This window comes from Anabrus simplex, chromosome 2 (assembly GCF_040414725.1).
Source record: "Anabrus simplex isolate iqAnaSimp1 chromosome 2, ASM4041472v1, whole genome shotgun sequence".
Classification (NCBI taxonomy): Eukaryota; Metazoa; Arthropoda; class Insecta; order Orthoptera; family Tettigoniidae; genus Anabrus; species Anabrus simplex.
In genome coordinates this window covers 341792852-341808141 of record NC_090266.1, presented here as the reverse complement: position 1 = coordinate 341808141, position 15290 = coordinate 341792852, and the positions used below count along the sequence as shown (strand labels likewise).

General features: G+C 39.5%; 1 protein-coding gene across 1 annotated transcript in view; it reads right to left on the bottom strand.

Moving 5' to 3' along the window:
• The window catches only part of hook (hook microtubule tethering protein), a 277381-nt gene that overhangs the window by 184711 nt on the left and 77380 nt on the right, over positions 1-15290 (bottom strand). The gene's annotated exons all lie outside the window — the stretch shown is intronic.

Here is a 15290-nt window from a genome sequence, read left to right as displayed (position 1 = left end):
CAACCAACCAACCAACCAACCAACCAACCAACCAACCAACCAACCAACCAACCAACCAACCAACCAACCAACCAACCAACCAACCAACCAACCAACCAACCAACCAACCAACCAACCAACCAACCAACCAACCAACCAACCAACCAACCAACCAACCAACCAACCAACCAACCAACCAACCAACCAACCAACCAACCAACCAACCAACCAACCAACCAACCAACCAACCAACCAACCAACCAACCAACCAACCAACCAACCAACCAACCAACCAACCAACCAACCAACCAACCAACCAACCAACCAACCAACCAACCAACCAACCAACCAACCAACCAACCAACCAACCAACCAACCAACCAACCAACCAACCAACCAACCAACCAACCAACCAACCAACCAACCAACCAACCAACCAACCAACCAACCTACCTACCTACCTACCTACCTACCTACCTACCTATTGATTTATTAGTTTCATTTTTCCGTATTGATAGTTATCATATATCATAGAAGAGAAAGGATCCACCTAATCAATACGAGTTTATTGTAAGTTCTTATATTACAGTACCGGTTTCGACGCTTCTTATAAAGTCATCTTCAGCTGTACATTACCTTTGCATTAGTCTAATATCTTGGAACTTGAAAATAGGTGCAATGAGTATGCTATGAAAATTAGCCTTTCGAAGACTAAATTGATGTCAGCACGTAAGAAATTCAACAGAATTGAATGTCAGATCAGCGATACAAAGCTAGAACAAGTCGATAATTACAAATACTTAGGATGTGTGTTCTCCCAGGATAGTAATATAGTGAGATTGAGTCAAGGTGCAGTAAAGCTAATGCAGTGAGCTCGCAGTTGCGATCAACAGTATTCTGTAAGAAGGAAGTCAGCTCCCGGACATCGGCCTGTTTTCGGACCAACTTTGCATTACGGGACCGAAAGCTGGGTGGACTCAGGATATCTTATTCATAAGTTAGAAGTAAGAAACATGAAAGTGGTGAGAATGATTGCTGGTACATACAGGTGTGAACAATGACAGAAGGGTACTTGGAATGAGGCGATAAAGGCTAAGTTAGGAATGAACTCGATGGATGAAGCTGTACGCATAAACCAGCTTCGGTGTTGGGGCCATGTGAGGTAAATGGAGGAGGACAGGTTACCCAGCAGAATAATGGACTCTGTTATGGAGGGTAAGAGAAGTAGAGGGAGACCAGTACGACGATGGTTAGACTCAGTTGCTAATGATTTAAAGATAAGAGGTATAGAACTAAATGCCACAGCACTAGTTGCAAATATAGGATTGTGGAGACGTTTAGTAAATTTACAGATGCTTGCAGACTGAACGCTCAAAGGCATAACGGTCTATAATGATGTACTAGGTATGTTATTATTATTCTTGTTCTCGTAACCTGTTCTCAATTATCAAACTCAAACTTACCCAACGACCTATATCAGATACAGAAGTACACAAATATAAACATGCACTAACAAAATACTGTGTCAATCTTTATACCATAACCTATGTAGCTGTATGTTTCAACCATTATTTGTAGACCAAAACAGGTAACTGGAGCCTGTTACTGGTAGGTATGTACAGCCCTGAATCAGGAACATGGGGAAGTACAAGATGACCGAGTGGAAGAGACCTCCACCCGCACGCACAAGTATTTCTAGCATGAGCACTGCGCATACAGCGGGCAAGGTTTGAGACCTATGGCGTAAAGTATTCCACCTATCGACGCAATGCGAGACCTAAACTTAAAAGTAGAAACCTTGAGGAGGAAATGGAAGACAGCGATAACATTGATTACTAAGGTTAGAACAGCAATAAAAACTCTGCAGAAAATTCTAGTATGGGTACAATCATTGGAGACTACAAGAGATGCTGGATCATCTCAGTGCCACTGATGATGACCAGATCCATAATTTACTTCCGGACGAAGAGGACAATGATGCTCGTAAATGCAAAGAATACACTGACATCACCAAATGAGCCATTTTTTTTTAAATTTGCTTTACATCGCAACGTCACAGATTTGTCTGGTGTTAAAATGGAAAACCACGGAAAACCATCTTTAGGGCTGCCAACAGTGGGGCTCGAACCCACTATCTCCCGGACAAAAGCTCACAGTTTTGTGCCCCTAACCGCGCAGCCTACTCGCCCAGTAAATGACCAATTCTGAAGATAACATGAGCTATTGAAAATAATCTTTCTTCTTCTGTTGTCAATATAAACATAACTCCACCTCCTCCTGTTTGCACATTTACATTCAACTACCTGTCATCACATTAGAGCCACTTTATGGAGACTTGGAGACCTAACTCACATCTGGGAATAGTTCCAATTCTTCAATCTGTACCATCAACAAACATGTCCTCCAACATGCGTACCAAGAGGATGAACCTAAAAACTTGGCTGATGGTATACCAATAACTGGCGATTCACACGAAGAGACAAAACGGATCCCAGTTTCAAGATACTGAGATGAGAATTGTATAACCCAGGCTCATCTAGAGTATCGCAAAGCCCTGAAACCAATATCACACACCTCTCCTGATGCCTTAAATATATTTAAATTGAGTGTAATGGACGCATACAGGGATTACGAGATTTAGGGGAACAAGTTTATGACTACGGACAGATGCTAGCCCACACGATTTTACAAGTGTATCTGGATGACAGTGTCCACCAATGGAGCATACGTTCTAAGAGAGAAAATATTATAGAAAATTGAATAACAAAACTGATGGAATTCATTAATGACGAAGTGGAAAGTTCCATGACCTAGTACAAAATTAGAGGGACTGTCCATTTTTTTAAAGACAAGTTTGCACCTACAGATGCTATGCTTCGCGTGAATGTAAAATCAAAGACGACAGACTGAAGACCGAAGAAAGGATCATCGGCATTCAGCGGGTCATAAGAACATTGGACAGGAGACTGATCGAAGTTGCCCAACATTATAGAACGAACAGGCAAATTTGGAGCTGTTCATCAGTGTTTCTTGTATCTCAAGTTGGGCCACAATACAAAGGACTGAAGAAGCAAGGTAAACTGATCCAAGTGCAAGAAATCCCATCATGTGTCAATCTGCAATAGAGAACAAGAGGTTTCAGTGGGGTAGGCCAACTGTTAAACCCGTGCGTATCGGTGATGAATACAGCGTGATTCAGCCGCCCCTTCCAATGTAGTTTTATGCAACCCACAGTCTTCATTTCGGCCTGAAAACATCTGTCCTGCCGGTATGCTCACACATCAGAACCAGATATCTTAGTATTTATCACCACACCAAGATAGGACGCCGTAATATTATACTCGTATTAAACACTGGAAGACACGAGTGTGCCTTCTAGATCATATGAACCTGACACACCGGCGAAACACTAAACTGATATGATCGCAGTAAACCTAATACTTGCTATAAGCTGCCCAGTGTGGCGTATGGAACCGTAGTGTAGTTGGTAAAGGCGTGGTGGAGCGGACTAGCATGTCAGGTGGGAGATCCGAGTCCGGGACGAAGATTACAAATTTTTGAAATATTTGTTTAATACGTACCACATGCAATGTAAGTTAAATACCTGTATTCATGCAAATTGTGTGTAAATGAATGTGCTTGTGGCCCTAAGAAGGGCCAATTAGTTAGCAGGCTGTACACATACAGTCTGGAAATAATAGGAACACAACTGCCTTGATAATGTTTTATTGCAGCAAATGCTTGATGTGATGACCGTTTTGGTTTATGCATATTCGGGCCAGGTGTCAAATAGATAGTCTTGCGTGCTGAAGCATTCCAGGTGTAATTGCTCGGCAGGCGTCCGTGATGAGTTACCAGAGTAGGTCGGGATTTTCCGGCGCTTGGGTGTGAACAACGTTCTTCAAATGTCCCCACAAGAAGAAGTCTAACAGTGTTAAATCCCATGATCTGGCGGGCCAAGAAACAGGGCCTTCTTGTCCTATCCATTTACGTGGCACTTCCTCGTTCAGATGGTTACGAACGGGGAAAGCCGAACGTGGTGGGGCTCCATCCTGTGGCAACCACATCGTTAAACGATCATGCAAGGGCACATTCTCCAGCAGCAGTGGGAGTTCCTGACGCAGAAAGTACAGGTAGCGTGGGCCCATCCAATGGCCCTCAAAGAAATAAGGTTCAATCAGGCGATCCCCCAAGATTCCACACCATACATTCACTCCCCATCGTACTTGATGGGCCGTCTGTTGCACCCAGTGAGGATTGTCCGAACTACAGTAGTGCATGTTGTGGCGATTGACGTTCCCATTATTGTGGAAGCGTGATTCGTCTGAGAACAAAGTATGCGATAAGAATGCTGCATCATTGTCCAGCCTGCCTAATAGCCACCGACAGAACTCCATTCGAACTTCGAAATCCCGCCCATGGAGCTCTTGGTGGAGCTCAAGATGGTATGGATAAAACTTATGTTCTTGCAGTATTCGCTAGATGGATGGCTGGCTGGCTGGTGTTCACCTGTTGTGCAATCACCCTTATACTAATGTGTGGATTATTACAAGCTGCCTCCAGAATGGCCTCTTCTGTTTCACCCGATGTAACGGGCTTATCGTGGACCGGTAGCTGGTTGGAAATCATGCCTATTGTCCATAGGCGTTTTCCAACACAGCGGAATGTCGTAGCAGCCGGGTGTCGCCTATCGGGATACCGTTCCTGGCACAGACATAGTGCCTCGCACACGTTTTGTCTTGCTTCCCCATAAATGAGGAGCATGTCAACATATTCCTCTGTGGAAAACATGCTGAATGACAGCAGAGATTACAGTACATTCAGGTCCTAACCAGCAGAGCATGCGCAGGGCACAAGATGAATAACAGTGTCATTCTACGGTTTGAATGTGGCAAATGTGGGCCTGTGTTTACGTATTCTAACATCATACCGATGCAAAAATATTTGAACGATGCAAGATTCGAATCGCCACAGGCACATTCCATTGATTGCTAGGTGAATTCCTAACCACATCTGCTATGCTACGCTGCTGGAAACATGCTGGTAGTATGACGAGAGCAGAGTACATACGGTTACCTAGTTTTATGCATTAATTCCCCTTTTCGTTATACCCGGTCACGAGGCACGACACATTAACATAGTTACATGGTAAAAGGACGTTGCTACATGATTTTAGGCATCATGTTTTGTGAACGGATGATATAACATTTCGCTAGGGTTCAGAATCGTGTGCAAAATGTGCTCACTGATCATTAGTACCATACAGTACATCTGCTGCAGGGGAATAGCACCCCTATAACCATGTACACGTTAGTTGGGCTGCAGCAAATAATATTGGAAGGGGCTGCTGAATTACACTGTGTATGATTTTGGACCATGACATTCCCCACTTCTGGGACCTGGAGACCCTGAGAATTAAGAAACAGGAGTCATCACTAACAATGAACGATGGACACTGCCATTCTACAAGACTTTCACTAGACGTACCGAACAGAAGACAGATGAAGAGTGGATTCTTTGATTAGAAAGGAAGACATGAGCTGCAACACAAAAAGCATTTCAAAACTTTTCAAAGAAAACACAAAAGCAGTTCAGAGTTCTCCCAAACGTACCACTCTCAAATTATAGACTACATTTGCAAAGGGCACATGGGGAAAGTTGACAAACAGGACTCTATACATGACATCTTCTACCTTCCTTATAATGCAGTGGAAAAAAAAAAAAAAAAAAAAAAAAAATATGAGAGACAGTTCTTTTCGATGCTTCACCCCAGGAAGAGAATTACCATCTCTCACTGATTGTCTGGAGGAAAGGCCTAATTTCTTGCCAGAAATATTGCTGACACTGATCCACTTCTGGATGTTCTCGCAAGCGATCATCCGAGACAGAACTCTAGCATTTTTGCAACTGTCCTTGGACACAAGTGACAGGGACTTTGGTTTTACACAGAGAAGGATGAAAAGAGAGCTTGGGAGTATCACAGAAGACATAATCATGTACTCACATGTCCACCATATGGTCTCTTGTGCATTCCCTTCCTCCTCTCAGTGGTTAAAATGGCTAGCATGTACAGCAATAAATTCTCCACAGCCACAGAACTGGTAGATATGTGTGCATTCATGGAAGACCACCACCACTTCCCAAGATGACAATGAGGCTACAACTTTGCTTTACAAGTCCACAGCTCTCTTGTGGCAGATATGTCTACCGATAGCAAAGTGGGTTATGAACTCTGAGCCACTCAAAGATATATGGAAGGCTAAAGGAAATGAAATTGAACTGTAAACTGTAGTCCTGGGCATCAGTTGAAACAACAAATTTGATTCAATGGTCTTTGACCAATGCAACGTCACAGACAGGCTGAGAGAAGAACCTGCTACAAAAAGACTGGTGCGTAATACTACATGGAAGTTTTACGACCATCTCAGCATCCTCTCTTCAGTATCCATCATAGGAAAAGTCCTTTTCTGGGACATGTTGTGTTGGTGCAGAAAGTGGGATGATTTCACTCCCCCAGACTTTGCAGAGATGGAAAATTTGGATTTCAAGCTTCTCTCACTTGTCAACCATAATGGTTCCCCAATGTTTGGTCGAACACAAGAGGCTTCCCAGGTTCTGAGAGTTTATGGAGCTGTATTGTAAGTGAGAACACAACTTAACGATGACATATAATTGTTTGTCAGGCATGCAGAACAAACAGAGTTATCCCAGTACAGCACGTGGTGCTGTCGAGACTAGAGTTACTCGCTGCTCTCGTGGGTTCACGCTTACTAAAGTACTGAATTTCTACAAGTCAACCGGATATGTCATCATGAACACAATGATGTGGACCGACATTGAAGAGAATCTGATTCCAGCTCAGTGGTGACATTACCCCATGGATAGTAACTCAGCAGATGCTTTTATCACATGAAATGTCACCACAAGTAATGCAGTCTTCTGTGGCATGGTAGCATGGACTACCATAGCTCGCCAAACATCCAAATACCTGGCCTCCCAATATATTTCCATGGGATTCACTTCTAGAGGTACAGAAACACACCAGCACATACTAACTGTCAGTACCTGGGAACTTCCCATCACATCTCACAGCACAGTTCTTAATGGAAGGTGTTGCACATGATGAGTTGGACTGTACGTTTCATCCACAATGCAAGACACTCAAAGAAAAACATTGGCCATCTAACAGCACAAGAACAGGAGGCTGATAGACTGAAATGAATCTGAATGGCCCAAAAAGAGAGCTTTACTGCCAAGTGTAACACCCTGAGTGAGAAAACTTCCAAGATGATCTAAAATTGGATGCTTCAACCCCTTCCTACAGGATGGCCTCATATGACTGGGTGGACTCCTCCAGAATGAAGAATTGGCACCACAGGAAACGCATCTTCTTCTTCTTGGTGGTTCCCATCCCTTTGTGAAACTTCTGATACAACAGACCCATACCCGCTTCCATCACTTGGAAGTTAGACTTGTGTTCTGGAGCTACCCAAGGAACTTTGGGTCCTCAAGGCAAGACAATGAGTCAAGAAATAAATACACACATGCTTGGCATACAAAATTGCCAAGAACAATCGAGAGCATGAAACAGAAGTTCTTTTTCTGCCAGCTACCCATGTGCAACTCATGGAATAATTCGCCATTATGGGTGTAATTTCACTGTACCATTTTATATTACATGGTCCTCTTCACATACGCTACATGTTGAACCAGCATCAGACATGAGAACAGAAAAGTACCTGATGGCGTTAAAAAGATGGTTCTCCAATAGAAGAAAAGCACCACACACCATCTAGCCCGATAACGTGAAGATGTTCCAGGCAGCTTATAAGGAAATGGCCAGTATCACCCAACTGTTCACTACTCCACGTATGAGCCACCACTTCACTTACTACCTTACGATACTTGAGGTAAGTGTTGGGAAGGTCACAGGTTGACGAAGAGACATTTACAAATCTTATTGGTGGAAACAGAAACCAACCTCAACTTGCGATATTTTAAGCCATTTCTTTTCAGTTTCAACTTAATAATTTATAACTGTTAGGTTCTTCAGTCTGTCGAAACCAATCTATATGTATATAAAAACTTGTCCTGACTGACTGATTCATTATCGCCAAGCCAAAACTACTGGACACAAAGAAATGAAATTTAAGGGATAGATTCATATTACAATGTAAGTGCTCACTAAGGGAGAATTTTTTAATATTCTTTCGCTAAGGGGGTGAAAAGGGGCGGGGGAATTTTTAAAATGAGTATGTATCTAGAAAAATGAACAGTTTAAAGACATGAAAATTGGTATTTGGAATCTCCTTTAAAAATAAAAAAACATGTTTTTTTTTGTTTTTGGAAAATCTACTTAAGGGGCGGTGAACACGAGTGAAAATAGGATGAATTCTTAAAATGGATATATCTCTATAAAGTAACAAGTTACAGACGTGAAAACTGGTATTTGGAGTCTCCTGTAAAAGTAAAGGAACACGCATAATTTGTATTCTGAAAATCCACTTAAGAGAAAGTGTTGAAGGGGGTACATTTTTAAAATGAGCACATACTGTATACAGTATATATATATATATAAAAAGGTTAAATTATTATTATGTTTATGCTTATATCTCAAAAACTGAAAATTTTACGGACATGAAAATTGGTATTTGGAATCGTCTTTAAAAATAAACATGTATTTTTTGTTTGTTTTTGGAACATCCACTTAAGGGAGTGGGCTGGGTGAAGAGAAGTAAACTTAGTTGAATTCTTTTTATGCGGATACTTATACATCAAATACTGAAGATGGTACAGACCTGAACATTGGTATTTGGAATCTCCTTTAAAAATAAGCACACATGTATCTTTTGTTTTTGAAAAAATCCTCTTGGGAAGGGGCGCGTGTGTGTGTGTGTGAGAGAGAGAGAGAGAAAGGGGTTGCATACCTTTTTGAGGATACTTATATCCCCAAAACTGAAGATGTTACAATCATGAAAAGTTGTATTTGGAATCTCCTTTGAAAATAAAGAAACAAGTATTTTGTTTTTGTAAAACTTACTGGGGGGGGGGGTTGAACAGGACTGACGAAGGGGGTGTTTTCAAAATGAGTATATCTCAAAAGCGTAACATGTTACAGATGTGAAAATTGGTATTTTTTAAATCTGTTTTAAATATTTGTATTCTGAAAATCCACTTAAGAGAAAGTGTTGAAGGGGGTACATTTTTAAAATGAGCACATACTGTATACAGTATATATATATATAAAAAGGTTAAATTATTTTTATGTTTATGCTTATATCTTTTGTTTTCGGAAAAATCACTTGGGGGGAGGGGGGCTAGGGGGTAAAAAGGACTGAAAGAGGGGTTGAATTATTTTTATTAGGATACTGGTATCAAAAAATCTGAAGATATTACAGACATGAAAATTGGTAATTGCAATCTCCTTTAAAAATTAAGAAACACATATATTTTTTGTTTTTGTAAAATCCACTCAAAAGGGGGTGCAAAAAGGACTGAAAAGGGGTTGAATTCCTTTTATGAGGATACTTGTATCTCAAAAACTGAAGATGTTACAGGCATGAAAATTTGAATTTCGAACATTCTTTAAAAATGAAGAAACATGCATTCTTTTGCTTTTGGAAAATCAAATTACGGGTGGGTAAATGAATTGAAAAATGAGCTAAATTCTTTGTATGGGGATACTTATATCACAAAAATGAAGGATGTTAGACACGTGAAAATTGGTATTTGGAATCTCCTTTAAAAATAAAGAAATATGCATTTGGGGGGGGGAATCAACTTAAGGGGGATGTAAAAGTAGTTTAATTATTTTTGTGAGGATACAATAAGAAGTGGACTTGAAACAACACATCGCTAAGGCGTTTTGACTGGGGGATGAGGAATGATGACAAAAATATATATTTATATGAAACTGTTTAAATTACAAATTTAAAAATGTAAACTGTCAAATGATATCCTGGGTGTTAAATAACAGAAGGTTTGAAAGAAATTTAACCCCTCAGAGAGTTAAATGGGGGTTAAGATCCGAAAACAAATATATTAATTCCTTCCTCCGAAATGGTTTAACATACGAAGACAAAATTCCAAATAGCGGTATATATTTTAAACCCTAGGCGTGAAATAGGAAATATTTTTAAACGTTCCACTGCTAAAGTGCCAAATGAGGTTAGCTCTGCAAACTAAATTATTCATCCCTCCAAAACAGTTTGGCATACAAAGTTGTAATTTTACAAGAAGAGGGTTAGATGGTAGTTGACACTCAAAAGTACAATATCCATTCTTCCGAAACTGTTTCAGGCACGAACATAACTTTATTTTGTGAAGTGTGGTATTCTATATCATAGATGTAAATAAATATTTCAAAACATTCACCCCATTCACAGTGGGATAATGGGATAGGAAAGGACTAGGGGTTGGAAGGACGAGCACGTGGCCTTGATTAAGGTACAGCCAAGCATTTGCCTGGTCTGAAAATGGGAAACAACAGAAAACCTCCTTCAGGGCTACTGACAGAAGGGTTCGAACCTACTATCTCCCGATGGAAGCTGACAGCTACGTGACCAAAACCGCGTAAGCCACTCACTCAGTCCACCCTCAACTCATCATCATCATCATCATCATCATCATCATCATCATCATCATCATCAACAACAATGTTCCACTCCAGTCACCCGGGTGTGCTTAACAAGCCTCCTCCACTAATTTCTGTCCTTCCACTCCTCCTGCTCTATTACTTCCGCCACATCCAACCCAGCTTCTCTAACGTCCTTCCAAATCTGATCCATCCACCTTCTTCTCGGTCTTCCAACTGGTCTCTTTCCCTTAAATTCTCTTTTCAATTCCCTTCTTGCTACCCATTTCTTTCCCATTCTTTTAACATGTCCGAACCATCTCAGTCTTGCTTTCTGTATCTTCTGTATTAACAATTCTATATTTAGCTCTTCTCTAATTTTTAAATTTTGAATTCTATCTCTTCTTGTCTTTCTAACCGATGTTCTTAAAAATTTCATTTCTACTGCTTTGATCTTACTACCTTGTCTCTTATTAGTTACCAGTGTTTCTAGTCCATATGTTACAATTGGTATGAAATACTGTTTATATAATGTTAATTTCGTTCTCTTGGGTACTCTGTCATCCCATAAAAGCTCTCTGACTTGATGATAAAATGTTGTACCTTTACTTAGCCTGTTACTAATTTCAGGGTTGATTTCATTACTTCCCTTAATAATGCTACCCAGATATGTAAACTGTTCTACATTCTCTAACCATCTATGTTCACTTGGCTTCTCTTTTCCACAGTGCATTACTACAGTTTTATTTTTACAATTACCATTCCAAACTCCTTCAGATTTTCATTCCAAATGTCCAGTCTCCTTTGTACTTCCTATTCTCCCTTTCCCCAAATCACCACATCATTTGCAAATACCAAAGCATTCACTTCAACACTACTGATACTCTGTTTTATACGCTTTATGATTTCATCCATCAATATAATAAACAATAACGGCAACAGTGCACTTCAATCAACCACTATCAATCACTACTGATCTGCATTTAGGGCAGTCGCCCAGGTGGCAGATTCCCTATCTGTTGTTCTCCTAGTCTTTTCTTACATAATTGCAAAGAAATTGGAAATTTATTGAACATCTCCCTTGGTAAGCTATTCCAATCCCTAACTCCCCTTCCTATAAACGAATATTTGCCACAATTTGTCCTCTTAAATTCCAACTTTATTTTCATATTGTGATCTTTCCTACTTTTATAGACACCACTCAAACTTATACGTCTACTAATGTCCTCCCACGCCATCTCTTCACTGACAGTTCGGAACATACTACTTACAAGTAATTCATGTAGACTCAAACCACATTAAAAAGTGGAAAGTATTGAATAGGTGGTTTTATTATATTATCCTTGAGATTCTATGCCTTACATACCACTTAGTCGAGCAGCTCGTCTCCTTTCTCCCAAGAATTCCCAGCCCAAACTTTGCAACCTTTTTGTAATGCTACTCTTTTGTCAGAAATCGCCCAGAACAAATGGAGCTGCTTTTCTTTGGATTTTTTCCCGTTCTTGAATCAAGTAATCCTGGTGAGGGTCCCATACACTGGAATCATACTCTAGTTGGGGTCTTACCAGAGACTTGTATGCCCTCTCCTTTACATCCTTACTGGATCCCCTAAATACCCTCATAACCATATGCAGAGATCTGTACCCTTTATTTACAATCCCATTTATGTGATTACCCCAATGAAGATCTTTCCTTATATTAAGACCTAGGTACTAACAATGATCCCCAAAGGGAACTTTCACCCCATCAATGCAGTAATGAAAACTGAGAGGACTTTTCCTATTTGTGAAACTCACAACCTGACTTTTAACCCCGTTTATCATCATACCATTGCCTACTGTCCATCTCACAACATTATCAAGGTCATTTTGCAGTTGCTCACAATCTTGTAACTTATTTATTACTCTATAGAGAATAACATCATCCGCAAAAAGCCTTACCTCTGATTCCACTCCTTTACTCATATCATTTATATATATATATATAAATAAGGAAACATAAAGGTCCGATAATACTGCCTCGAGGAATTCCCCTCTTAATTATTACAGGGTCAGATAAAGCTTCACCTACTCTAATTCTCTGAGAACTATTTTCTAGAAATATAGCAACCCATTCAGTCACTCTTTTGTGCAGTCACTCTTTTGTGAAGTCCACTTGCACTCATTTTTACCAGTAGTCTCCCAAGATCTACCCTATCAAATGCCTTAGATAGGTCAATCGCAAAACAGTCCAATTGACCACCGAAATCCAGGATATCTGCTATATCTAGCTGGAATCCTACAAGTTGAGCTTCAGTGGAATAACCTTTCCTAAACCCAAACTGCCTTCTATCAAACAGTTATTAATTTTGCAAACATGTCTAATATAATCAGAAAGAATGCTTTCCCAAAGCTTACATGCAATGCATGTCAAACTGACTGGTCTGTAATTTTCAGCTTTATGTCTATCACCCTTTCCTTTATACACAGGGGCTTCTATAGCAACTCTCCATTCATTTGGTATAGCTCCTTCATGCAAACAATAATCAAATAAGTACTTCAAATATGGTACTATATCCCAACCCATTGTTTTTAGTATATCCCCCGAAACCTTATCAATTAAAGCTGCTTTTCTAGTTTTCAACTTTAGTATCTTACTGTAAATGTCATTGTTGTCATAGGTAAATTTTAATACTTATTTAGTATTAGTCACCTCCTCTATCAGGACTTTATCTTAGTAACCAACAATCTTTACATACTGCAAACTGAATACTTCTGCCTTTTGAAGATCCTCGCACACACACTCCCCTTGCTCATTAATGATTCTTGAAATATCCTTCTTGGAACCTGTTTCTGCCTTAAAGTACCTATACACACCCTTCCGTTTTTCACTAAAATTTGTATGGCCGCCAATTATGCTTGCCATCATGTTATCCTTAGCTGACTTCTTTGCAAGATTCAATTTTCTAGTAAGTTCCTGCAATCTCTCTTTACTTCCACAGCCCTTTCTAACCCTATTTCTTTACAAACTGGAACCTCCTTCTTAGTCTCTTTACTTCTCTGTTATAATATATTGGATCTTTACCATTCCTTACCACATTTAAAGGGTCAGACCTGTTTTCATATTCCTCAACAATTGCTTTAAACATCTCCCAGAGTCTGTTTACATTTTTATTTACCATTTTCCACTGATCATAGTTACTTTTAAAAACTCTCTCATGCCTGTTTTATCAGCCATATGGTACTGCCTAATACTCCTAATTTAATATCTTCCTTTCTTTCACATTTACTTTTAACTACCACAAAAACAGCTTCGTGATCACTAATATCATCTATTACTTCGGTTTCTCTATAGAGCTCATTTGGTTTTACCAGCACCACATCCAGAATATTCTTCCCTCTAGTTGGTTCCATCACTTTCTGAATCAGATGCCCTTCCCATATTAACTTATTTGCCATTTGTTGGCCATGCTTCATGTCGTTCGCATTACCTTCCCAATTTACATTTGGTAAATTGAGATCACCCGCTACAATCACGTTTCTTTCCTTATCGTTTCCCACATAGCTGATTATCTTATCAAATAATTCTGAATCAGCGTCTGCGCTACCCTTTCCCGGTCTGTACACTCCAAAGGCATCAAGTTCCCTATTACATTTAGAGATGAGCTTTACACTTAGAATTTCATGTTTGTCATCTTTAACTTTTTTGTAGCTTTCAATCCTTCTTTCACCAGAATGAATACTCCCCTTCCTACCATCCCTATCCTATCTCTACGATACACCCTCCAGTTCCGTGAGAAAATTTCTGCATCCATTATATCATTTCTCAGCCATGATTCAACTCCTATTACAATATCTGGTAAGTATATATCTATTAAATTACTTAATTCTATTCTTTTCTTTACAATACTTTTACAGTTGAGCATTAACATTTTTGTGTGATCCTACTTGATTTCCGCTTCCTTGCTTGAGACCTTTTTTTGTATAAAATATTTCAGTCACCACTCCCCACTTGTACATTGCTTTTATTCTCAAGGTACAACATTTTTATCTTGTTAATTATCGATTTTGGTATATTCCTTCTCAGTAGGCATTCCCATACATGTTTTCTCTTAACTGTATCATAAGCTTTTTCCAAATCCAACAATACGAATACGATTTCCTTGTTCCTTTCCAGATGTTTTTCCATTATCGTTCGCACTGTAAATATCAAGTCTATTGATCTATTCGGTCTAAAGCCATATTGTTCTTCCTCTAACTGTGTTTCTATTACAGTATTTACATGAATAATACCCGCACCCTAATTTTAGGTAGGCTCGTTTTGAAAAAAAATTAAATTAACTAAAATTCCTTCCATTGAAAGAGTAACATAGGCACAAACAAACATTTCATATCACTCCTCAAGACCCACGTAGTCTTTACGCAAATATGAACGTGTAAATTTAGGGATATAGCTGCTTTGCCTGAACATGTTTGAGAAATGCATTATCATTGCTATAAAATATATTTGCCATGACATTATCAAGTAGGCCTAGGTATTTCATTAATCTGAACTTGCAGTAGGCTCGATTCCCTTTAGATCGAAAGATTCCTTGTCACTTGCGTCACTAGCATCCTCTCCTAAATTACTTACAAATTCGTTACACACCACGTCTAAAACAATTTTCACACACAGTCTTTTCTTTACGCGGATATTAAAAGGACCAGTAGTGGATAATTCTTTTTCGTGCAATCTAAACAGTTGAAACAGGCACAGCGGT